The following is a 26,822-nucleotide window of genomic DNA, read 5'->3' on the forward strand; positions in this document are numbered from 1 at the left end:
TGAGAGGGACCTCCCAGGCAGGGTGTGGGTAATCTCACAAATGTCATCTCAACTTTCAAGGCTTCACTTCCATCAGTAAACTTCATGTTTTAGACATTAATATCAAAGTGGGCATTAAATATGTTAGAGGGCCCTCCCCGCTAAGACATGGGTAATCCCACAACAGTCATGTCAAACTTCTAGGCCTCAGTTTCACATTCAGTATCAGCAGGGTATATAAACTCCATTATAGAGAAAAGAGAGTCATCACAATAGAGGGGTGATATCACCCCACTCACTTCAGCTTTCTAGGCCTCAACTTTTCTATCAGTAAGTTCAGGTATTTAGCCTCTAAAATGTGAGAGGGCCCTCCCAAGCAGGGTATGAGTGATCTCACAGATGTCACCTCAGCATTCAGGATTTCAATTGTTCTATCAGCAAACGTATTGTTTTAAACAATTGAATTGGACAATTTGACAAATTTAGACAATTCGAATATCAGAGAGGGCCCTCCCTGCCAAGACATGGTGATCTCACCATAGTCACTTCCAATTTCTAGGGTTCAGTTTCATGTTTAGTATCAGCAGGGGATATAACTCCATTATATAAGAGGACCTTGCCACAAAGGAGTGATATCATACCAGCCACCTCAGTTTTCCAGGCCTCAGTTTCCTTTAGGTATATTCAGGTGCCTAGAAACCAAGGCCTGAGAAGACCCTCACTGTCAGCAAATGGATATTCTCATACCAGTCATCTAAGTTTTATAGACCTCAGTTTCCCTTTTGGGAAAATCAGGGGATATGACTCCATTATTTGAGAGGACCCCGCCAGCCTATGAGTGATCTCTTCACTTCAGCTCTCTAGCCTTCAATTTCTTTTTTTGATTGTTGTAGTTTGAATTTGCATGATTGTTGCTTTTTAAAAATCAATTTAAAATACCCCAGTTATTTATAAAAAAATTATTAATAGAAAAGACTGATTAGTTTACCAAAGAAATTCAGGGTTACTTCTGGAATGACGTGGTACAGTCTTGTCATTTCATTTCTCCCTGTTTGAATTCTTCTAAAGAACTGTAGGGGGCTGGGCTCTATCACGTTTGGGGGTCTTCATGGGTGATGTCACACAAACCTCTCTCGGTTGATCAAGACTAATGAGGAGTAAAATCTGCCTCTAGCTTTTCCACCAAGAAGGAGCTGGACAAGAATCTAAAGTGCATTAAGCTTCCTCTGCACTTTCCAAGAGATGAAAAGCCTGGCCACAAGGCCGTAGAGGTGGTGGCTGCTCAAACAGAGCCAAAAAGTGAAACCAGCTCTCCCCATAAACAAGTCGTGGCCAGGTCCTCCCTTATCATCTGTCCTGGGTCTGTCACACACAAACACACACACACACACACACACACACACACACACACACACACACACGGACTGGCAGTAGGGATCAAGGCACAGGGCTGGGGGGGAAGGGTTTCATGGTTCCTGTTGACATTTCCTACCTCAAACCAATTACTCGCTCCCCTAAGTCCCCTCTCTTTGGTCACAGTAGTGGAAATGCCATGTGTGGTTTAGCCACAGAAAGATCTGATTCAAGATGGGGAATGGGAACATGCTAAGAAGTGACCCCCAGAGGTTACTGCAGTTATCTCCACGGTAGGGCAGCCCTCCCAGGGGGCTATAGTCATTCCAAAAGACCCAAAAGTAAAACATAACCTGGGATGGTGAATGTACTGCCAAAGTGCTGCCAAAATATGTCTGTGGTCTAATATCCCAACAATCTGTCTCTTAGATCCTGTTATTTATCCTTTAAGCATAACTGCAGCATCCTTTTTTGTTCTGTTTTGTTTTCTGTAAATAAAGACGTGGGGTGCAGGAACAAAAAGAGACAGATTCTTGGTAACCTTGCCAGAGCATTTTCTGCTAAATGACCAGATTACAAAGGGTTAAAAAGCGAATGAGAGAAGTAGAGCTATTGAAGGGAGACAGTTTTTTCTAGCTGTTTGACTGTGAAATGAAAAAGAGATATAGTACAATAGCTTCTGAAGCCAGGGGACAAGAAAAGTTTTATTTTTTAAGGATGGGAGAAACTTAGGCATGTTTGTAGGTAGCAGGGAAGGAGCCAGGACATGAGGAAGGAGAGAAGGTGGTGGTACGGTGGGACAACAGGACGGGAGGGGGGGGGAAAGGGGGGTCAACATCTCTTTGTCGAACCCTGGAGCAAAGGATTAGAGAATGGAGTTTGATATATAAAATAGAAAACAAGGTATAGCACAGGAATTAATTTCTCTTTAAGGCAGATGTTCTTTGCTTAAGAGGGTGACTAGAGGAGAGACTTTATTATTAGTTGCTTCATATTCTTTGTGATCCCATTTGGGGTTTTCTTAGCAGAGATACTAAAGTGGTTTGTCCTTCATCAGCTCATTTTACAGATGAGGAAATTGAGGCAGAGTGAAGTGACTTGCCCAGGGTCATACAGGTAGGAAGTATCTGAGGCCAGATCTGAATTTAGGAAAATGAGTCTTCCTGAACCTCGGCCTGGCAGTTTATCCACTGTGCTCTTAAGGTGGTAAGCTGTTGTGAGGAGTGAGAGTTAGTGCAAGAATAATTAAGGAACGAATGTACTGTACTAAGGGCCTAGTTGGAACCACAGAAATCTGTAATGTGTGACTCCCTCCAGTTGAGCTCAACAACATATAGGATGATTGTTGTTGTTTGTCCTTCCTTCTAGAAGAGGACCAATGATGTCAGGAGGGTAATTAATGTCTTGACTTGCAAGTGAATTGGATTTAAGTGAAGCAGAGCTGTGCAAAGTCATAGCCTTGATCTCTCCTATGAAGTCATCTGAGTACAGAGGCAAGACATAGGTCAGGAAGACTGGAAATGGCCCAGAATACAGTGAAGACCTTGGCCTTTTTAAGCTAAGGTCTTTCCCAGGTCTCAGTTTGCCTGAGGCAACACCCATTCGATGAATCAAGGCTGGGTTGTCTCTGTTATTGTTTGTACTTCTCTTGTCAGGGAGGTGATGCCATGACATGCAAGTGAAATTGGATTTAAGTTAGGGAGGCTGTGCAAGGTCACCTGCCTCATTTTCTCTTCTAAAGCCACATAAGTCCAATGGCAAGATATAGCTCAAGAGGACTGGAGATGGCCCTCAAAGGCTAGGTAAGAATTAAGGCAAAAGATGGCCTAGTTTGGCGTCCCAAAAGAATCAATCTCTGTCAATATAAAGTTATTATAAAATAAAAATATATATATAAAGAATCAGTCTGGGAGGAGAAGATCAGTGTTTCTGGCCAGAACAAAAATAATTGCATATTTATACTCCCTCTGAACCACCAAAACTCAAACAATGGCCAGGTGAGGCTTGGACGAAGACCTATTAGCCAATCAGTGAAAGAGTGATTTGGGATGAAGGCATAGCTACTCAAAACCAGAGCTCATTACCTAACAAAATGCTTACTTAGTTTTATTCATCAGCAAAGGAGTAATCCAAACTAAAGGCATTGATTCATTTAAATAGCATAATAAGAAACCTTTCCTCCTCAAAACCTCAGGTATTTGCTCCCCTGAATGTACACCCAAAGAAGGAAGGCAACCAACATTTCTGAGCACCTTCTATGCGCCAGGCACTGAGCTAAGCACTTTCTAAGACCATCACAGCCTTCGAATCCAGCTTCATTTTCTTTCCTTCCTAATTTAACCATGTGGACAACCAATTCAACATTACATTATTCTCCAGTCTCCAAGTCCCCACCCCTTTGTCCTATCATGCCTTGCCAAATTTCAATACTTCCACCAACTGGATTTTCTATCCCACATCCCTGCATCCGGGACCATCTCCAGTCCTCCTGATCCACTTGATCTAGATGGCTCCAGAGAGGAAAGTGAGGCACGTGGACCCACAGATTTGAATAGCTTCCTGGAGATATCTCTGTGCCAAGTTGAAGGTGCTTCTTTAGTGTTACATTATTATTATTGTCATTATCAAGGGAATTATGAATATGTATAATAATAATGTGATTTTATATGATAAATATATTTTTCAATACACATTCATCTCATGCATTATTCTATCATTTATTATTATTACATTTATATGTTCTTAATATATTATTCTATCTATTATTATTATCACATACTGTATTATTAGTGCAATCCCGGACTCATTCAACCCACTCCCACAAAGCACTAGTGTCTTGGCTCCCACAGTGTGGCACATAGTAGGTGCTTAATAAATGCTTGTTTTCTTCCTTCTTTATGTGTATTTGGAGAGCACCCAGAGGATGGGAGTTTGAGGGTGTTTAAGGGAGCATCACTGTGTATGCTGAACTCTTCTAGTATTATGAGAGCATGAGCTGGAGAGGAGAGAAAGACTTAGAGCTAAGTGCTGAATTCATTGAAGAAGGAAGGGCAGTGTGTGAGGGAGGTGTGCATGTAGGGGAAGAAGAGATGGGAATCCTACTAGGTAAGTGCTACCAGTATCCCCATTTGTGGACAGGGTGCTGGCCTGGTCAGAAAGACCTGAGTTCAAATATAGCCTCAGACACCTACTTACCATTTGACTCAAATTGCTGTAAAATGGATATAATTATAGCACCCACCTCCTACTGTTATTGTGAGGATCAAATGAAATATTATAAAGCCCTGAGTGCAATATCTGGTCCATAAATAAATACTTATTCCCTTCTCCTTGTATCCAAGGAGAGAAAGACACTTGAGAGTCAAAGCAAGCTCAATCTATATTAGTACATTAGTATTAGTATATATAATATTCTATATTGTATAGAACTCACATTTTACAGATAAGGAAAAAATCAAATATCACTTGCCCAAGCTCACACAGCTAGCAGAGTTGGGATTTGAACTCAGGTTCTCTACCTCCACAAACCAAATTCCTCTCATCCTAGATTCTTCCAGAAAGATCAATCACAAATAGTGACCCTTCTGTGCTGAACGGAACCAGCTACACCCAGAGAAAGAACACTGGGAAATGAATGTGGGCTGCGTGCATTTTTGTTTTTCTTCCCAGGTTATTTTTACCTTCTTTCTAAATCCGATTTTTCTTGTGCAACAAGAGAACTGTATAAATATATACACATATATTGTATTTAAGATCTACTTTAACAGGTTTAACATGTATGAGACTGCCTGCCATCTAGGGAAGGAGGGGAAAAGTTAGAACAGAAGTGAGTGCAAGGATCAGTGTTGAAAAATTATCCAAGCATATGCTGTCAATAAAAAGCTATAATAAAAATTTTTTTTAAAGTTAGGAAGATGTTTAACACTTCCAATATTCACTCTAGCTCCTTGAAGCTTAGTTCTCACTGCATAACTATGCTGTGTATATTTGCACACAATCTTATCTTCTTATTAGAACACAAAGTCTTCATGAATAGGGACTGCTTCGTTCTTTGTACTTGTATTCCCAGCACCTTGAACAACGTCTGGCATTTAGAAGAGGCTTAACAAATATTAATGGATTTAGCTATGAAATGAGTATAAATATGCTTGCATTACCTACTACACAGAGCAACGTTCTGTCAACATGAAAGTGCCATATAAATGTGAGCTATTGAAATTAATATTGATACTTCTTTTACCATCATAATTAGGCTTTATCTAACTCTGAGCCACTATGCAGAAGTATATCGTTAGCAAGATGTTTAACATAAAGAGGGAACTGTTCATGAGACATCATTGTTCAAGGTTCATAGGAAGAATGAGAAGTTTACATGCATTGCTGTGACTTTTTTTGAATTTATTCAAATTTCTTTGCAAAGCAGGGAATAGATGAAAAGTTCTTCTCTTTTCTCTATAATCTTAGAGACATTTTAGGCACCTCTGCTGACCCAGAAGTAAACAAATAAATCACTCTTAGGTAGGCATTCTGGGGAGGCTGATCAACAATTTCCTCATTTAATGTAATTATCACAAGGCTTACTGATTTGATTAAATTGATTCTGGGGGGAAACTTTAGATTTAAAGCACGGAATAAGAAATTAAAGAAAGGACCCGTGTATTGTACTCAGATAAAACGTTTTTTCTGATTCAGGGCACACAAACGCTAATGAAGACAATAAGAACATTCCTTTTATCTGACCGCAATCAGATGGGAGAGATGTCGCCACCTGTCATTGATCTTCCTAGTTTGTACTCTATCTCCGACGCTTTGCTTTCATGGCTAAGCTTTCGCAAGTCGTTCTCCCATTTGCTGTAGTTGGATTTTGTTCTCTTCAGCAACTGCAATGTCCTCCCGATAATCCTCAGAATAAATAAGTCATAAAGATCAGAATGTTTATTTTAATGCATTTACATATGTATTAATAGAAAAAAATCCAATTTATGGTGTTTACTTTGGAATAATTTTATTTATGAATAATTTCCTAAAAAATATCCATTCTTATCATTAAAGAGAGTTGCTTTATTTGTAAATACAATTATAAACCTCTATGGGTAGGGATATAAGATGCTTAAAAAACAAACCAAAACAAACAAATAGCGATCCTGATTTTCCTTCTTTGGGTATGAGCCTGTCCTGCTGCCAACTGGCTTCTTTAATTTGTCATTCATACTGCTGAGGGAATAGTGATTCTTCTGTCAAGTTATACAGATGTATTTGCATTATTGCCAGTTGCAGCATTCTAATTTCTCTAGTAAAAAGCATAAGATGTGGCATGGAAGTCAGTTTAGGACATTTTTAAGTCGAGCAATTAAATCTAGCACTCAGGTGTAGGTCTTCTCTTCCAGAAGTCTTGTGATACCTCAATTGGAAGAGACTTCGGGAGGTATGGGATCCACTCAGTCCCCTCAGGTTGCAGAGGAACTCAAGTCTCAGTGAGAGGAACATGGAGTAAATTGGTAACAGAACTCAGAGCTAATAGTAAAACTCAGACCTCCAACCCCACCATCCTTTCTCCTCACTACTCTCTTCTCTAGGGCCAACTGTGATGGACAGGGAAGGGTATTTACATCTGGGTTCAAGAATGATTTGGGTCCTGCTTCCAAGGCTTCAGACTTGTTGATCTGGAGAATTAGAGAAACTTTTCCTTTTTTCTTTCTTTCAAAGGGGATTAAGAAACTTCGAGCTGTGATTAACACTCAGGGAATCTGCCCTCCTGGGGTGATGCAATCACAATTGCAGCTCAATGGGGAGTACTTTTGCAGAAGAGCCAAGTTTCTGCTCCTAGTTGGAAGTTTTCTTGGACTTTGGAGATCTTGGGGCAGAGGCGGTACCAATCCCTGGGATTCAGGCTCCCTTGCAGCACACACATCACATACACATATACACACATACACACAGACTCACCAACTCACCCATTCACCTACACACACTCATACATACACATTCACATACACATATACACACGATGCATATATACAAACACTCACAAGCTCACACTTGACACATACACACATAGACACTCATTCACACATACACATTCACACCATACACATACTACAGGGTTTCCTGCCCCCTGGGTAGCCTGCAGCAGAGTGCTTTGCTTTCAGGAGATTTGCAATTAGCCTGATGAAATGTTGGGCTACAAGTCTGAGCTTGGCCATCCCAGAGAGAGATTGGCCCCATTGCACCGGGTTGACAGCTGGAGGGAAGGGGGGGAGGGAAGAAAGGAAAGAGAAGAAGGGAGGGGGAAAGAAGAGAAGAGAGAAGAAAAGGGTCAGGAACAAGAAAAGGGAGGGGTGAAGAAAGAAAGGAAGAGATAAGAGAGTGAGAGAGAGGGGAAGGGGGAAGCAAGAGAGAGAGGAAGGAAAAGGAATGGGGGAAAGAGAAGGAGGGAAGGGGAAGAGAGGAGAGGGAGGAACATTTTGGGATCTCTATTATTGTCCAAATGCAGATGATGCCCTGGGATCTCTCCTGAGCTCCAGTCCCCCGACATCAATTTTCTTCCACTGGATCTGTCTTTTACTCTTAGTAGTGTACCTCACCCCACCCTATGTACTTAACTCTATTATCCTCCTAACTTTCCTTTTTGAACAGGGCACCACCATCCTCCCAGTCACCCAGGTTCACTCCACCTTCCTCACTTTTCACATCCAATTGGTTGTTCAGATCTGTTTTTTCTCCCTCATGTCTTTCATTCATTCTTTTCTCTCCACTCATTCCGCCACCAGCCTAGGTCAGGCCTTCGACACCCCTTGATTAGACTTCTGCAATAGTTTTTCCCCAGCTTTCTGTTTTCCTCTGAATTTTGGTTGCATTGGTTTTGTTTGTACAACTTTTTTAACGGTGTCACCACGGGGTTCTCCAACTCCAGAATTTCCTGTCATTTTCTCTCACCTCTACTATGAAATAAAACGATCCATCTGGCATTTAATATTCCCCCCTATTCGTTTCTACTGGGATCTTTCTGGGTCTGTAACACACCAGTACTTGTCAGACAGTTTTTCCCAGTAAGAACTATCTGGTGTCTTCAGTTCAGTGCTCATACAGAACATTCCATTCTGTCTCTTCACTTTTGCACTGAGGCACAAGTGAGGAGGAGGCACAGGTGAGGAGGGAGTGCATTCTTATTTAGCACACTGGAGAATCCCCTTCCCTTCAAAGCCTAGTTCAAATGCCTTCTTCCCAGCTCTCTCATCTCCTTCCCACTCCCTTAAAGATGCCCCTTTAAAAACAAGCTTAAAGCTTCAGTCACTTTAAACTGCACTGAGACTCCGCAGGGGTCCTCAAACTTTTTAAATAGGGGGCCAGGTCACTGTCCCTCAGACTGTGGGAGGGCCGGACTAGAGTCAAAACAAAAACTTTGTTTTGTGGGCCTTTAAATAAAGAAACTTCCTAGCCCTGGAGGAGGGGGATAATCTTCCTCAGCTGCCGCATCTGGCCCGCGGGCCTTAGTTTGAGGACCCCTGCTAGGGACACCCACGATTTATTTTGTATATACTTATTTGGGCACAAGTTGACTTTTCCCTATAAAAACTGATTTCTCAGAAGGTAGGGCTTGTTTGTGTTTTGTCTCAGACTCCCAGCATTCAGCAATAGGAACTTACTCAATGATTGTTGTTTAGGGGAAAAGAAGATTGGAGAGGGCAGGAAAAGAGGAAGAAGTGGAGGAGGGAGGAGGAAGAAGGGGGAGAGAGAAAAGAAAGGAAGTAAGGAAAGAGGGAAAGAAGGGAAAGAAGAAAAGGAAGGGGGAAGTATAGAGAGGTAGAGAAGAAAGAGGTGGTGAATTAGAAGGGAGGAAAGAGCAAAATAAAAGAGTGGGAGAGAGAAGTGAAAGCCTGCTGCCAGCACCAAGGGTCCGATTCACGGACCCAGCAGCTAGGAAGTGTCCTTGGGTCAGAAGAATCCCAATTCAAGATGGAGAGAGATTGCTAGATTGTGTGTGTGTTTGAAAACAACTCCTATCTCTAGAGGGCAAGGAGGGTCACAGAACATGTTCTCCACAATCACCAAGCCACGGTGTGGTGAGTACAATGGTTATTGCACGGGCTGAGGAGGGCTAGGAGCAGATTGCTCGCCAGGAATGGAACCTAAGCTTTCCCATCCGACTCTCTTTACCCCTAGCTGGGAGTAGGTGCCAATAATGACATACAACAGAAAGGACAGGGGGGGAAAAGGCCTGGGGATATCTGCAAAATTTAAGAAATGACAGGGAAGGGACAGGCACTTCCATTGAGTGAGTCAATGGAGAGAGGAGGGGGGAGGGGATGAGAAGGAGGAGGAGGAAGAAGAGGAGGAGAAGGAAGAAGAGGAGGAGGAAAGGAGAAGGGGGAGGAGGAAGATGAGGAATGGAGGAGAAGGGGGAGGAGGAGGGGGAGGGAGAGAAAAAAGGAGAGGAAGGGGAGAGGAAGGGGAGGGGGAGGAAGAGAAGGAAGGAGAGTAGGAAGAGGAGAAGGGGAGGGGGAGGAAGAGGAGGAAGGGGAGGTTTAGGAAGAGGGGAGAGGGGGAAGAGAGGAGGAATTACTCGAGGGGCGCCAGCTCTAGCCGCTATTTGTCTCAGGAAAGCTGGCTCGGAGCCAGACGCAGCCTACCCGCCCCGGGCCTAGCCTCCCCGGGGCCAAACGGGTCCGGCCCCGGCCCCGCCCCCACCCCGTGGGTCCCTCTCTCTGCCCCCGCAGCCCTTTGTCATCCCCAGCCCACCTTCCGGCAATTGTGACCTAGAGGGGCGGCCCCCGCGACGGCCGCGGTTCTAGGAAACTGGCGTGCTAGGCAACCATCCTGACCCCGCCCCGCCCCGCCCCGCCCATTCCGCACAGCTGGCCCAGCAGTCCCGCAGGCAGCCGGTGTTCGCTCTGCCCCCGGCCGGGACCCCGATCCAGCGCTGGCCCTGGCCACCTCAGCGCTCACCCCAGCGCCTCGCCTTCGATGAATGGGGCTCTCTTGGCGTCCCCATCTTGCCGGAGCTCCCGCCGTCTCCGGACTGTCGGCCCGCGGGGCTGCTCAACGCTCCTCGGTCGCTTCAGGGAGTTCTCGGGCTTCAGCTCTCGGGTTTTCGAGGAAGGCGTCTCGGGGGAGAGAGTCGGCCTCCCACCGCCCGACCACAAGTTCTGAAGAGTCTTCCGGAGCCCGAAGTCACCGCTCCGACGGGCACAGGAACAGGGATCGAGAGAGGAATCGAGAAAGAGACCGTGACCGTGAACGAGACCGTGAGCGTGAGAGAATCCGAGAAGAAGATTGGGAGAGAGAACGTGAGCGAGAGCTAGAGCGAGAGAGGAACCGGGAGCGGGACCGCGACGGCGACGGCGACGGCGAGTTAGGAGCCGGAGATCGAGGACGCCCCCAAGCCGGAGCAAGTTATCACCGGAGGTAGCGCGTCCGCCCTCGCGGGTCCAGCTCCGGGGCCCGCTCGTTCGGGAGTTGGAAGGAGGGAGGGTGGCCCCTACGCGCCCAGCCCCGGGGTGGGGAGTGGGGGTGGCGGGACTGAAAGGTGGGATGGGTCGGAGGGAATTAGGGAGCTCCCAAGCTTCCGACTTCCATAGATTATGGCAGATGATTCCTGTTACGAGACGGGACGGACTCGGTGACCCGGTTCCCACCTTCTCTCAGATAAGGGACTGCGATCGCAGAGTGATCTCCCCGGCCCTGGAGGCTACGTAGCCGAGTTTCACGCAGGCACTTTCCTGTCGGGTGCTTCTGGGATGCGCCGGTCCCTTCCCTGGCACGCTCCCCCCATCCCACCCCCATCCCAGGCTCCCCGGCTCTCCCTCAGAAGCGTTCCTTTTGACGCCAGTTAGCGCTTCTACCCGGAAGGCCCGGAGGAATCAGACAGTCGAGGGCAAAGCCTACTGTTTTTGTTTTGGCTGGGACCGGGGATAGGAGCTTCGGGCCGGGAAGAGGGGGCGGATAGGGTGAGGGCGGCCGAGGAGACTGAATGACTTATGCCGTTGGAGCGGGAGTGGAGCTGAAGGGGTGGGGGCTGGGTAGGCGGCGGGTCAGCTAGCGGCTGCGTGGGGAGCATAGGTGAGCAGATAATAAGTAGAGGAGTAGAATGGGAGTAAGCTGACTCCACGGGGTGTCACAGCATTGGAGTCACAGGAATCCAAGTGGGAGCAGCCGTCCAGGAAAGCCAGTGAGCCGTGGCTGGCCGGGGACTAGGACTGAGCCGGAGAAGCTAGGGGACCGTGGCTTGCCATCTGGGCCTCTGCGGGAAAGACGTTGGGGGCATTTCAGAGCCCCCCTACCCCGGGGACAGACTAGGGGGGTCTCACGCATGCAGGGGAATTGCGGGGACGGGAGCGCTGGAGAGATCCTTGGACTTCCTTGAGCCTTCCAGCTAGGCGAGCCCCTGACGTGGGGCCTTGCTGTTTGGCCACGGGACAGGATGTTGGAGACAGTAGTGGAGGGGAAGAGGGGAAATTAGCAAATTTCCATGCTGCATTAGTGCGCCTGTTCCTGCCCACTCCCCAGGATTTCTTCCCCGCCACCCTCCTCCCTCCCCACCGTGATTCCCTACCCCCTCCCATCTCCCCCACAGTTGGAAAGCCCAGGTTTGAATTCGGATGACTCAACGGTTTAAGTCGTGGGGTCTAAGTAGTCGTTCTATTGGTTCGGAGGAGCTTTGTTGCGCAGTCTTTAGCAGTTCCTTACTCTGTGACCCCAGGCGCATCCGGGCCAGTCTCTGGGCTGCCACCCTCTTCCCTTCCAAACCGAGTGTGCATGAACTCAAATCACAGTCTGCACAGCTACCTCCTCAAGTGAATTCCAGCTTGCCTGTGTTCTGTTCCCAAAGTCCTTCTGCCTCTGAGAGTCTGGCTTCTAAGGCTCACTACCTGCTAGCCTACATTGTGGATGTGAGGAGGTAAGAAAAATCAAAAGGGGCTCGGCCGGCTCCCCATTTTGACTTTTGCTTCCACAATAGAGGGCTGAACCAATTGGAGTTTCGAGCCCCAAATGATCTTCGGGTCCTGTGAAGACACAGGCCACAAAATTGGGGAAAAGCATCTTGCCTCCTTGGTCTCCGTGGGGAAATCCTGCCTTGAAGGTGCTGTTACCTCATTCCTGGATTAAGGAACTGATCCCTCCTAGGATTTCTCCCTAGGCCTTTCCTTCCAGACCGCCTGGTGGCCACACAGATCTCTTAAATCAGATTAACTCCTAGCCCAGTTTTCAATGGAAAGCTGAACTTCCAAAGTGCAGCTGGGCCCCAAAGGAAAAAGCAAGTCGGGGAGGAAAAGCACAGACTTGAGAATTCCAACATTTGGATTTGGCTTGCCCAATCCTACATCTATCATCTACAGCTGGAAGGGACCTCGGAGACCAGCTAGGCCAGATCTCTCAATTTATCCAAAGGGAAACTGAGGCCCCTGAGGGGAATTGATTTGCCCAGGGTCACAGATATAGGTGGGATTTAAATCAGACCCTCTGATTCCAGGGCCACTAGCACTTTGTGGCTTCCATCCAAGGCCCGATTGACTACTCGTATGACCATTCCAACCTCTGTGACTTGGTCAGGGCCCTTCTTGAGCCTTAGTTTCTTCATTCATAAAATGAATAGATTGGGCTAGATAACAACACTTTTTATGATAACATAATAATTGGGGGAAAAATAAAGAGATGCTCATTTGTTGGATAATGGCTTGATGCATTGGGGTATTTGCTAGGTATCCTTTTTTTGGGCTGGTTGCTCTTTACAATTACATTGTTCGTTAGTATTTTATTTTTCTAATATATGAAAAGATAATTTTTAACATTCATTTCGTTCTAAATTTGTCTCCCTCCTTTCCTTATCTCCCCTCTCGCCAAGACAACAAGCAATCTGATATAGGTTAAATATGGGTGAGTAGATAAACTTGAGTTCTTTCTAGTTTATGATCCTGTGATCACTCTAGACATCAGTTTCTGCCTATCCAAAATGAGTGTATTTCTCTTCTCTACTTCACTGCCATCTAGGGAGGAAATCACTCTGTAAACCTTAACTTTTTCCCGGAGAAATGGGGTCTAAATGAGGTGATTCAGGTCAATTCCTTGTGATGTGACTTGTGATAGAGCCGTCTGCATTAGGAAAGAGGACTATGGGGACTGAGTGTATACCACAACATAGCATTTTCACCTTTTTTTGTTGTTTGTTTGCTTTTTTTCCTTTCTTTCTCATTTTCCCCTTTTTGATCTGATTTTTCTTGTGCACTATAATAAATGTAGACGTATGTTTAGAAGAATTGCACATATTGAACCTATATTGCATTACTTGCTGTCCAGGGGAGGTGGGAAGGGAGGGAGAAAAATTTGAAACAGAAAGTTTTGCGAAGGTGAATGTTGTAAATGATGCATGTTTGAAAAGAAAAAGCTTTAATTAAAAAAATAAAAAGGGTGGATGTTGAAAACTCTGCATGTATTTTGAGAATAAAATACTTATTGTTAGAATTTTTAAAAAGAAAGGGGGTCTGTTTTGAAAAGCGGTGTAGAGTGTAAGCATTCATTGTTCACACGTTACAGATGGTGAAATTATGGTTCAGAAGGGGGGAGTGACTTGCCAGGATCCGAGCCCCACCCTATCCTAGGGAACTTTGATGAAGGTGTTGATAGATGACAATTCTTGAGACTCCTGTTCTGATTACAGACCTGTTAAGTCCAGTGAACTGGGTTGGCTGCCCTACTTAATGCCAGTCCCTCCCTCTCTGGGAACAAGAATGAGTGGCTCTGGATTGAGAGCTTCATGGTGGTTCCCAATTTCTTGGTGGAGGAATGCTTGGAGTAGTTGGCAGTAGCTGCCATCCCAGGATGAGGTGGGGTCTGGAGGAAACTGGAACTTTTTGGATTACTTAAAGGATCCTAGATCCAGAGCTTGATGGAGTAGTTCCTAGAGGCTAGCTAGGCTGAGCTCATTTTAAGAGGAAGAAATTGAGGCTTAGGGAAGGCCTAGTGCCCAGCACACAGGTAGTGCTTAATAAATGCTCCTTGCCTTTGGGTAGCATTGTTCCTTATGTTCTTGCCAATTTCCCCATCCCCCTCAGTGAGCCTTTGTATTATTTCTGTCCCCCTCTCACTTTCAGGACTATGACCTTAGGCAAACCACATCTTTTTAAGTCTCAGTTTTCCCTCCTGTGGAAATCCAATCCAGTAGGGAGAAATTCTTGGCCATAGTGATGGGGGGGGGGGAACCCTGAAACTGTCCCGACTTTTGGGGTAAACACTTGAGAGACTCTCCTTGAAGGGGTAAGCAGAAAAAGAAAAAAAGATCAACACAGTCCTCGGTCAATCTACAAACATTAAAACACCTACTGTGTAAACCGGGCACTGTTAGGTGCCAAAAGTGCACCTTTAAAGAGCTGACGTGAGAATAGAGATCATGATTACTCACATAAGGAGAAAGCTTGTAGTCAGTACCCATTTTGTGAATGTCCTCCCACTCCCTTGGAAGCAATTGAAAGGAGAATGGCAGATGGACTGAGTTTTGAAAGAAGCTAGAGATACTAAGCGATAGAGGAGAGTAGGGGAAGGGGAAGGGAACATGGGGGCCAACGGGTGCAAATGCTGTGCAGGGCTGAGGATGGCAAGTGGGCTGGTTTGGCTGGGTTCTGGGGGAGGAGCAGCACATATAACGGGCCTGGAAAAGTGACTAGAACCAGATTGAAAGGATTTGAAATGCCAAACATAAAGATAGCCCTTGATCCTAACAGTAATAGGGACCGATGGACAGGCTCCCCACTCCTCCCTTCAGCTGGAACTCCAGCCCTTTCTTTCTCCTTCACTTCCACTGCCTTTAGTTGTGCCTCAATTTCTTTTCCTGTCGATTCATTTGTTCTTTCTTTGTTTTGGGGAACTATAGTTACCGAACGTGAACCAATCCAATCTCTGTTTAAAAAAAAAAATCTAGTTCTGAGACACCCCCCCCCCCCCACACACACACACCTTTGTTGGGAATGTCCTCAGCAATTAGGAAAGTGTCTCTCCTTCTCCATTTCCTCTCCACCCCAACTTTCATCTTTGTGTCTCTATGTCCCTCCTTGGCTCTCCTTCCTCTGTCTGTCTCTGTCTCCACTGTCTTTCATTATCTCTGTTTCTTTCCTGTCTCTCTTGTCTCTCTGTCTGACTCTCACTTTCTGTGTGTTTCTCTTTCTGTCCCTGTCTTTCTGTTTCTTATCCTCTCATCTTTTTTCTTCTTTGTCTTCTTTTTTTTTCTGTCTCTCTTCTCTCTTTGTCTCCCTGTCTGTCTCTGTAGCCTCTCTCTGTCTCTCTCTATGTGTATGTCTCCTGTGCCTCTTCTTCCCCCCCTCCCCCATTACACGTGGCTTCCCATTTGTCCCATTTGGAATAATCCATATATAGGCATATACAAAAATCTATACAGAAATAATGACCATTTGGTTTTAGGGAGACCAGTATCTTAAAGTGACAGAACGAAACATTAGTAAAGCATTCATTTCGGGGAGGGGGAGAGGGGGGGGAAGGGGGACTACTATGGAATTCCCTTGGGTTCTGTGTCTGTATCACAATGAGTAACTACCTCCCTGGGGCTGCCCGCTCTAGTCCGTTTACCCAGTCAAGACATTTACTGTCTCTTGAGTCCTCTTCCCCTTGGATGATGATTGAAGACTCTTGGGGGCAGGGATGGGAAAAGGAGCTCCTGCTTCTCTGACTGACCAGCTTTGCTCTCCCCTCTTTTGTTTTGATACTGAAGCTTTTCTTTTGGGCACCTAAACTATTTTAAAATGTCTTATAAATAAAGATACAAAAAAAAGTCAGAATTAGGATTAGACTTTGAGTAGCTTAAGCCATTTCAGTGATCTGTACCTCAGTCTCCATAGTGACCAACTGCCGGGAGGTTAAACTCCATGGTGTTCATGTTTTAGAAGGGGAAAGAGATAGATGGAGAAGCAAGAAAGAGAGAAACAGTGAGATGGAAAAGAGAAAGGAAGATGGGAAGGAGTGAGCTAGAGATGGAAAGAAAATCAGAGACACAGAGGAAGGGAGAAGAAAGAGACAGGCAGAGTAAGAAAGAGACCAAAAAAGGAAGAGGGAGAGGGAGAAAGACAGAGAAAGGAGATGGGGAAGGGACAGAAAGAGAGTAGGGGAGACAGACAGACAGACGCACACACACACCAAGAGACAAAGGCAGACACTGAGAGATAAGTCAATGAGACAGAGAAGGAGGAAGATGGGAAGGGGGAGAGAAAGAAAGGATGCCAGACTGTCCAGCCAGGGCTGCATGCAGAGAGCAGGGATCCTCTGTGGTTTTTTATTTTCACAATGATGGTAGTAAAGAACCAAGAAGAACAATTCTTTGGTAGAGCTGGATCCTGGGACTTTTCTGGAATTGAGATCCCCAGGGGAGGAGCGTTCCTCTGCCTAAATTGGTCAGCTTAGAAGCCCCTTGCCCAGGGTCTCCCAGCGAGGAGGGGTCAGAGGCAGGACAGCGCCTCAGGTCTTCCCCACTCTCAGGGCAAGTCTCCAACCCACTACTCACCCAGTATCCACTCTTCACACTCTTTCATGCCCCTCACAGAGTTTTTACAGAGCATCTAAATATTCTGTACCCTAGTTATCGATAATCTCCTAATTGCTTAATTAGTATAGCAATAGAGCTGCTGGATTTAGCCCTGTTGACCAACCTTTCCTCCTGGATCCTTTCTCCCATCTGGATTTCGGTGGCGTTTCTCTTTCCAGGTTCCCTCCTAGCTGCCTGGCCCAGCTCTCTCAGGATTTTGTTAGTTTCGATTCTTAGAACATTCTTGCTTCCCAACCTCTCTCTCTCTCTTCTCTGTCTCTCTGTGTGTCTCCTTTCCTTTCTTTCTCCTCTCATTTCCTCCGTCTCTATTTGATTTCTCCTGAATCCTCCCTTCCCTATCTCTGTCTCTTTCTTCCTCCTCTCTCTTCCCCCGACACAGAGTAGATTTGTTATTCATGTTGGAATCATTTCTGAATCAGTGGATCGTGTAAAAGCGGACCAAAAACTTGTTAAAGCAAAGTTTGAAATGAATATAATTAGGATATAAATAAAAATTATGATGGGCAATTGAAACAACTCTAATGTGACCTGTTTAAACCATTTAAATTTATTATTATCCTCATAAAATGGGGCTAATAATAGCACCCACCTCTCAGGATTGTTGTGTGGGTAAAATTACACATACACATGTGTGTGCATACGCAGCGCATATTGTGCAGCTCACATGTACATACGGGTATGCGTAGCCCATGCATAACGTATGTACGTGTGTATACATATGCATTTGTCTATATATACCTGTCTATGTATATACACAGAAATCTCTTGGTGCCATTTTAAACTTTAACGACTTCAAGCTCCACTAAACTTTTTGGAATATCATCTCTTTCCCTCTCTTTCTCTGTATACACGTGTGTATATGTACATGTGTGTGTGTATGCACACACATATGTACAGAAATGTTAGTCATTCTTTTTAGTGGTAGTGTTATTAATAATAACATTTTCATGCCCCCAAATGGGATGTTTGGAGGGAAGGTGGCTTTGAGGAGAGGAGGCTTTGAAAGATTGGGAGGTCACCCAATATGAAACCATAATAAGAAGTAATTATTAATAATAAACAAGTTTAATAATTAAAAAAACTTTAATGATTAACAATAATGTTTATAATTAATAAGCCAAAACAAGAAACATTAATTAATGATTATGCTATCAAACCCTAATAATAAATAATGCTAACAATAAGAAACAATGATTAATAAACAATTTTAATCGTCAACAAATTTTAATGATTAACAATAAATAATGTTAATAAACTGCAGTAAGAAATAATAATAAAAACCATGAGAAATAATTGTTAAAAAGCAATTTTAATAACTAACAAATTATAATAATAATGTTAATGATAACCCACGATAAGAAACAATAGTCATTATAGTTAACAGGCCATGATTAATAATAAGCAACTTTAATAATGAAGAACTCTTTATAATGTTAATAATTAAATCACAATAAGAAACAATAATTGATCATTATAATAATAAACCTTAATAAATAATTATTAAGAATTAGCACACCTTAATGATGGATAGTAAATACTTAACAAACTTCAATAAGAAACAATAATTATTAACACACCGTAATCAGAAATAATTATCAATAATAAACAATTTTAATAATGAACAAACCTAATAATAATAAAAAGAGCTAACATGTCTCTGGTGCTTTAAGGTTTGTGTAGCACTTTACAGAAATTGTCTCATTGGGAGACAAATATTACAGATGACTAAACTGAGGCAGGCTGCAGTCAAGTGACAATCTAGGGACACAACTAGAAAGTATCTGAGGTGAAATTTGAATTTGAGACTTTATGACTCCAGTACTCTTGCCCATTGTGCCATTATATCTCCCTAAACCTCAGTTTCTTCATCTGAAAAAATAGGTGTGGTAATGGTTGTCTTAATGACCTCACAGGCTTGTAAGGAAAGTGCTTTGCCAAATTCAAGAGCTCTAAAGAAATGGGAGCTTTAATAGTCATGATTATTATTATTAACACCAACAACGACAATAATGAAGGGGGAGTGAAAAAAGGGGCCCGAAAGCAGCCTGGATTTTCCAAGTCATAATTTGAGATGGAAGGAATTTGGCACTCTTGACTACCAGGAGGTTTAGAGCTAGAAAAGGGTTTAGAGATTGTGGAGGCCATCCCCCTCATTACACAAGGGAGGAAGCAGGCCTAGGGAAGCGAAGGGACTTCATTCCCACCCCACCCCCATTTTAGTACTGGAGAGAGTGAGAGGAAGGCCAGCCTACAGTTAGTCCCAAGGAAGCCAACTCTCTTATGGAAACATCAATGGCGATGGGAGGGAAGGATCTGGAAGGCCAAGTTGTTGCCCTGCCCAAGTCCTGGAGATTAGATGAATGCTTCTTTTGGATTTCCCTGCCCTCCGTTCCCCCATCCTGGGGGACCAGGGCTTTAGAGGAGCTGAATAATGTATAGCCAGGGGTGGGGGCTTAAGTCTCCCATCCTGTCGGGACAGGCTTCCAACTTAAACTAGGCTGGAAGCAAGACCTCCCATTGTTCTCTGGACCTTCAAGGTTGGGAGAGAATGAAGGGGATGGGTGGAATCTCCAGAGTCCTAGAGGTTCCAATCTTCTGAGGGAATTCTGTTCTGTTGGGAGCCAGGCCTTGAGGGCCTGTACCATTAATGCTTCTGTCTTCCTACCTCTTGCCTGGAGCCGAGGGACCCTAACTTCAGTGCCCCATATGGGCCTTGAGTTTGCTGCTCATTCCCCCCCCAATCAGAGCTCTTATTCCTCAGCTTCTCTGCCCAGGTAGGTGGAAAACATTGAATTAACTGACTACTCCGTGGGCCTAGGCCCTCCCAGTCCTTCAGGGGAACAGTGCTTGTGGCCCTCACTGATCTTGGTCCTGTCTCACAAGGTCAGCTTGTAATCCCACAGGGGGATGGCCTTCTTAGAACAATCCAGTTCATTGCTACCGACGTTATCAAGTACTTTCTAGGGTGCTGGGGATATAAAACTAAAAGACTAATTAGGCCCTGCCCTCAGACAGCTCAGCTTCAGGAAGGGGATACCCTATAGTGTGGGGGTGGAGAGTGAAGGGGAAAAGAATCCCTAACATTTTCTGATCCAGACATTTTTTAAGTGTCTATTGTGTGTTGTTTTCTGGATACAAAATTGAGACAGGCCCTGACTTTATGGAACTTACATTCTACTTGGGGGAGGAGGAGATATTTGTTCACAGATAAGGGCCTAAAGGACACACACACACACACACACACACACACACACACACACACACACACACACACTATTTTAAAAGTTGGTAAGTTTTAATAGCTTTAAAATTTCAGTTTTGATGTATCCTGTATGAGATAGCAGGTTTCTCTCCTCTCTAGCCTCTCGACACCCTCCGCCCCCTATCTGTCTGTCTGTCTCCTGTCCAGACTAGCTGTCTTGCATCTTTTATCTCTTCCTTTGTCTCTCCAAAGGAAATAGGCCGCGATACTAAAGTTGAGAAGTCCGAAAAGGGCTTTCTGAAGGAGGGAGGAGTTGAGTTGAGCTGTGAGAGGAACTTTAAGGGGCAGAGGGGAGGAGGAAAAGGATTCCAGGTGTCAGGTACAACCTGTGCTAAGACCCGAAGGATGAAACGTCTTCCGTAAAGAACAAGAAGTTTGTCAAGACCGCTCTGTCTGGAGCTGTGCCACCAGTCTGGAAATGGGCGATTGTGAAGGGCTTTAAATGGGGCCAAATGAGGAGTTCAAGCAGAGGGGGAAAGGAGGCAGCCACTGAAGCGTTTTGAGCAGCGGAGTGTCATGCTCAGCCTTCTACTTAGAGTGGACCAGTTTGGCTGGTGTTGATATGAAGGATGGATTAGGTGGTTTCTCTGCCCTCCCCCCCCCTTTAGAGCTGACTAAATTGGGGTACCTGGTCTCAAGGCAGAAGCAGAGACAAGAAGGGCTCCCAGAGGAAAGACAAAGAGAAGGTGCTTCTTGGGGCCTCCTGATAAAATGTCACTGCTAGAGGGATTAGAGCCTCTCTGGATGAAATGCTCCTTTTTAGAAATGATGGAATCAAGCAGCAAAGAGAAAAAGTGACCTCAGGGTCACATGGCCACAGATTGCCCAGTTTTAATCGCTTTTAGATCTTATGGCCACCTCGGATTCCCAGAAGGTAGTGGAGGGCAATAGAAATCATTCCTTCATTTCCCTACCTCTCCTTATTCCCATGTTCCATTCTCTACCCCCCATATCCCCTTTCCTTATATCCTGTATTCCCCCATATCCATGTCCTAACCCTCATGTCCCCATCCCATTTCCCTACTCTTCATTTCCCTGCCTCGTGTCCCCACCCGCATCTCCTTACCTTCCATTTCTTTGCCCTCCCGTATTCCCACCGCCACTTCCCTACCTCTGTATCACTCCCTCACTTCTCTGCCCTTTCGTTTTCCAACCCCTCGTGTCCTTAGCACCCCATTTCTCTTACACACCCTTACTCTGCCCGGAAGAGCCTGCGCAAAAGAAAGCAGCAGGCTGAGGGAGGCCGTGGGAGCTGGGAGGTAGACCTGCCTCATCCTGCCCTGTTCACCAGCCCTGGTTGGCAAGGAAGAGAGCTGGCGGACCAGCTCAGTGAGGTCTCGGGGAGTGGGCGGTAAGAGAGGCTGTTCAGCTAGAGCCTCGGCGTGCTGGCTGCCCTTCCAGAAGCTCCAGGCTCTAGCCGGACCTGTAGCACCTCGAAGGTGCCGGCGAGAGCAGCGTCTGTATCCCCTCACCTTTGGCCTGGCGAGAGGCAGGGCACTTGAGGGCCACAGTTGGGCCTAAGTGGGAGTGAGTGACAGAGGGAGGAGATAGAGGAGAGCTTAGAAGCTGTGGAGACTGAGCTTGTTTTAGAGAAAGAGAAACTGAGGACTAGACCGGGGAAGGGATTTATCCAAGGTCAAACACTTGTCCGTGGCAGGGAAAGGATTTATAACTTTAGAGCCTGGAAGGACCTCAGAAACCATCTAGACTTGTCCCCTCATTTTACAGAGGAGGAAACTCAGACCTAGAGAGAGGAAGTGGCTAGCCCCAAATCACACAAGGAGTACTATCAGGAGGCAAGGTCACTCAGCCTCAGAAAGCAACTCCACTTCCTGCCCCGATTCTGGCCACTTCCTGTCCTTCAATCCCCTTCCGGAAAGGGCTATCACCTGTCTGCCTGAAGCTCTCTATTTGCCTCGAGAGTGGCAGCCTCAGTGGGAGCTAGGGTCCTCTTGGAATTGTTCTGGGCCTAGGCTAAAAGGAGCTTCCCCTTTACAGGGAGGTGCCAAAGAAAAGTCACGCCTGCTTCCTTCTCTTTGACTCATATAGAAAATGCTTGAGAATTCCAATTCAGTTGGTATCATTTGAGAACCTACTATGTGGTTCTATCTACGTAGTCAGACTTGGTGTTTTGAGAAGAGAGCTAGTCTCTGAGGTAGGGGATCCGAGGCTTGCCGGCTTTGATTCTGGTTAAGCACCTTACCCACCCTGGGCCTCAGTTTACAGAGAATAACGGGGTGGGACTCAGTGGTCTCCAAGGCCTCTTCCATCTCTAGGTCTAGGGTCCTGTGATGACCCTGGCAAATCACTCCAGCCTCTGCAGTCCCAGCTTCCTCTTCTGTACGGTGAGGGGGCTGAACTCCAGAACAGTCAAGTCCCTTTCTGTCCTAACCATGGGACACAACTCCTGCCCTCGGGAAACCGGTGGCCGGCCACAGAGCATCTGCTAGACACGAGGTTATGTGCTACGGATTGAGGCACTGGTCTTGGAGTCAGGAAAACCTGGATTCAGATCCCTTCCCTGAGCCTCAGTTTCCCCTTCTGTCCGATGAGGGCTTGAAATGTCTGAGGTCCTTTCCAGTTCTAGAGCTAGGGTCTTGGTGTGACCCTGGATAAGGGACCCTTCCTTTCCTTGGCCTCAGTTTCCCCGTCCCCATAAATTAGAGGATTTGGACTAGACTGGGGTTCAGGGTGGACTGAGAGAATCCCTATAGGTGTCCATCGGGAAAAGAAAATGGCCCCGGGCAGCAAAGGCTTTGGCTGCTGCCTCATCATGCCGGTCAGTGTGTGCTGAGCCGTTGGATGGCTGCGATGAGCACTTTCAGGGCCTGTTATAGGTGCCTCGTCCACTCCCTTCTGTTCACTAGGCCTTGGGCTTCCCCCTCCGTCTTCTCCAGGGTCCTTCCCCTGGATCTTTCCCAGAATGTTCTAAGTGACAAGAAAAGAAGGCAAGTCAGCGGCCCGTGTTTATCACAGAAAGCCTTCAGCTAATACAGCTACATCAGAGTTACTGGAAGCTCCCGCTTCAGATACTCTCTTGAGTGGCAGGTAATATGATTCCCAATTTACTGATGAAGAAACTGAGGCTCAGAGAGGAAAAGGGATTATCGAGATTCACCTCACGAGTAAGTTTGAGAGTCGAGATTTGAACCCAGGTCTCTCGTCTGAGACATCCTTTCTGCTATACCGCCATCATCATCTCCCCGTATATGAAGTCGTCCTCTGAGGAGTCTTCTCCAACTGGAATGGCAGACGGTTTTCCAAGTGCTAGTCGACCCTCCTCGCCTTGAACAAGAGTATTGAACGTTATTGAGCAGAACAGTTAGGCCTAATGTAAGGAAGCATTTCCTAACGGTGCTGTCTCAAAAAGGTGGCCCGCTGTGGGAAAGGTAGTGAGCTCCCCGTCACCGGAGGTATTCGTGCAGTCTGAATTTTTCACTTGTTGGAGAAGTTCGAAAAAGAAATGGCTTTTAAGGGGCTCTTTGAATTGAGATTCTATGATTCTCTCCAGGAATGTGTTATGGGTTGTTTTGTTTTTTGGGGGGAGGGGGCCGTGGTGGATGGAGTTTGAAATAGTCAGTTGCAGTTTCGATTCTGTCCGGCAGAGGACAGTGGTGTGACGTTTGCTGCAGCCCTCTTCCTCTTTATTGGCTTTAGAACGCGCCCATCCCACCGCACCAGTCTGATCGCTGCCCTACTACACTGGTGCTATCATTTTGCCAAGGATGCTGCTAGGGCCCTTGGGAGTGTGTGTTGGGGGAGGAGGCACCCACTCACCCCCTCAAGGACGCCTTCAGCCTTCCTTACACGTGAGTCACTTAGCCCTTGGCTTCCTGGACAGCCTTGGTGGGCTAGCTGCCTCCCCAAGAACCTGCCAGACCCAGAGGGCAGGATGGCAGAAGGGAGACTCGAGGCACAGAAATGGCTTGGGATAGAAGGCCATCGAATGAGTCCAAGCAAGAGGTGCCGAGAGCCTAAAAAGGTAACCCCGTTCGCAAAGGGAGAAAGGGGGCAGATTTGCGAGCCCCTATAAGAGACCCGTTGGCAGCCAGAGGATGCAAGTGTGCATGAGAGAGAGCCGCTGCCGAACGCTATTACGCGTAACATGTCTTTTCAAAGAAGCTTATAATCAATCCTCGTACTGCTTTTGAAACTGTAGAGTATATGTTCCTTCTCTTCTAGATTTAAAAGTGCTTTGCTGGACCTTTTTTCTTTTCTTTTTTTGGGGGGAGGGGGCAATATTATCACTAGTCCCTGTCTCTCGCACCAATGAAAAAAAAGAAAAACACAGTCCTTTCAGCACATATGCAGTCAGGCACACTCTGTTCCCGTGTTGGCCGTGTCCCAAAAGGTACGTTGAATCCTGCATCTGGAGTCCATGGCCTTGCTCTCAGGAGGATGAGCAGCTCAAGTTGCTCTGTCTTTGAGCTTGTTCTCTGCTCTCCTTATCTCTTCCCGCCCGCCCAGAGAGCCCGGTCCCGATGAACGGGAATACCCTGATGGCTTGCACCTATCGGATTCATACTCCAAACTTAGAATGCCATTATATCGAATGATATATTATTAAGTCTACCAGCTCAATAATAAGATGCTATGTCAACTCAGAGGGAATTTGTCCTTCACACTGATGGGGAAGGACTGTTGGCCGGTCCTCCCAAGTGATAGGGCTTCTCCACTTCCAAATGAGCATAAACCCCACAAAACTCTGTGTCCTTACTTATACAAGCGTGTTCTTTCTATCAATAGGTTGTGAACTGCGGGAGAACCAGGGACCATCTCGATTCTGCCTTTGTGTTTCCATCGATTCATAGTAGGTGCTTGTATAAATGCTTGTTTTTTGGTTTGTTTTTTTTCCTAAATCGATATGAATGTTTTTGAAATGAAGGTTTTTTAAGCACGGGTTATTTGGAATAACATTGGTCTAATGGGAAGGGGGAAGAACAGATGACTTGTCCAGCCACCCAGAGTGTGTTCCCCTTTCCTAATCCAAACCGTGGGTGGCATTACAAGTTGGGAGGTGGGAGGCTCTGTGGAGGACTCTCCGGGAGAGAGAAGATCCCTGGTACGTTAGGCCATCCCAAGCTCACTTTATTTTTGAGTGCAGTCCAAATCCCGACATAATCAATCATCCCCTTAGTTCTCTCCGTTCCACGTCTTCTGACATTCTCGGTTCTATGAAAACAGCTCTCGTTCCTCAGTCTGTGGACCTCTACGTACGGCACATTCCCTTCCTTACACCTTACCCACTCTGCCTCCTCCACTTCCTTCGGGTTGACTCTAGGAAAGCTGCGGATTCCCCATCCGAATCCCTGGCTCTAATCCGAGCCCCCCCGCCGTGGCTTTTCTTCCTAAATTTTCAATTCATCTCTGGTGCCGATTCACATTAGGACCTTAAGCAAATTCCTTTGTAATAATGGCAAATGAAAATAATAATGGTGCCTTCAGTTTTTCTAGGTCCATTCTGGGAAAGAGCCTCAGACTTTGCTAGATAGAATGTTATCTGATCTTCATAGACTCCCTAGGGATACGGGGATAGATACTAACTTCTCAGTTACTGCTCAGAGAAAGCAGATTCAAAGAAGCTGAATTTCTTGCCCAAGGACATACATAGAAACTTAATGCATAAGCATCTGGGACCGGCCTTGAGTCATGAGATCCTAGATCTAGAGCTGAGAGGGAGCCTAGAGGCCATCGGTCCAGTCTCCTTGTTTCACAGAAGAGGAAACTGAGGCTCCAGGAGGAAAAGATCCAGAATTCAAACTCACACTCTGACTCTAAATCCCATCCTCTTTTCACCAAGCCTATTCTCCCCTTTGCTACTCTACATTTGGCAGCCGTAGAGTTCTAGCAGATAGATGTCTGGGTAATTGAAGTTTCCCATCGCTCCCACGTTATTTACGATCTCTTTTATGAACTCTGCATCTATTTCCCCTTTCTGACCAAGTGGTCCGTACTCTACTCCGATGACAATATTGTTTCTGTTTCCATTGGTGTTCACTCAATTCTTTCTATCGTGCTTCCTCCTGATTTTTCACCCCTGATTAGTTCATCTTAAGAGACATTATTGCTGAAACCCTTTTACTTATTCGGGTCCTTTTGGGTTAAGTTGTGTGCATCTTCAGAGCTTTATTTCAGGAATGCCTTTCCTCTCCCCAAGTCTCAGGGGTGCCCATGAGAGTGAATTTGTCCTGTGGCTTGTAATTCATATTTTGGACATTTGAGTAATGGATCCTTTCTCTTTTGAATTTTTGCTTGTGGGACTTTTTGGGTCTCTGCTGCTAATCTCCTTTTCTATACAGTAGCTTCTTTCTAGAGTTCGTTAACTTGTATATAAACATAGGTAGGTTTTCCTCCTACCTTTTTTTTTTCTTTTTGTTTAAAAGCCTTTTATTAGATTTGCAAGATGCCAGGCAAATGTTTTGTTTTGGTTTTTAAGAATAAATCTTTATTGTATATATTGTTATGTTCTAGTTTTACATTGCCTAAATTTTCCCTATATCCTTCTCTCACTTTTTCCTAGAGAGCCATCCCCTTTAACAGAAGGCTAGGTGTTTTGGGTTTTTTTTTTTTATTTTAGACAAATACAAAAATTGAAAAGGAAAAAAAAATTGCCACGTGCACAGCAGAACATAAGAGGATTTGACATAAAAATACATTTGCATTACAAGAAAACCTGGATAATAT

General features: G+C 45.6%; 1 protein-coding gene across 2 annotated transcripts in view; it reads left to right on the forward strand.

The window, feature by feature from the left end:
• Positions 1 to 10,196: 10,196 nt before the first annotated feature.
• Positions 10,197 to 26,822, forward strand: part of ARHGEF9 (Cdc42 guanine nucleotide exchange factor 9) — a 244,133-nt gene continuing 227,507 nt past the window's right edge. Inside the window, exons 1-2 of one of the 2 annotated variants that reach the window (XM_051969022.1) lie at positions 10,197 to 10,737; positions 24,885 to 24,948. The gene's annotated coding sequence lies outside the window, so the exon portion shown is untranslated. The remainder of the gene's footprint in view (positions 10,738 to 24,884; positions 24,949 to 26,822) is intronic. The other variant, XM_051969023.1, reaches the window with a different exon arrangement.

The sequence above is a fragment of the Antechinus flavipes genome, chromosome X, assembly GCF_016432865.1.
Source record: "Antechinus flavipes isolate AdamAnt ecotype Samford, QLD, Australia chromosome X, AdamAnt_v2, whole genome shotgun sequence".
Classification (NCBI taxonomy): domain Eukaryota; kingdom Metazoa; phylum Chordata; class Mammalia; order Dasyuromorphia; family Dasyuridae; genus Antechinus; species Antechinus flavipes.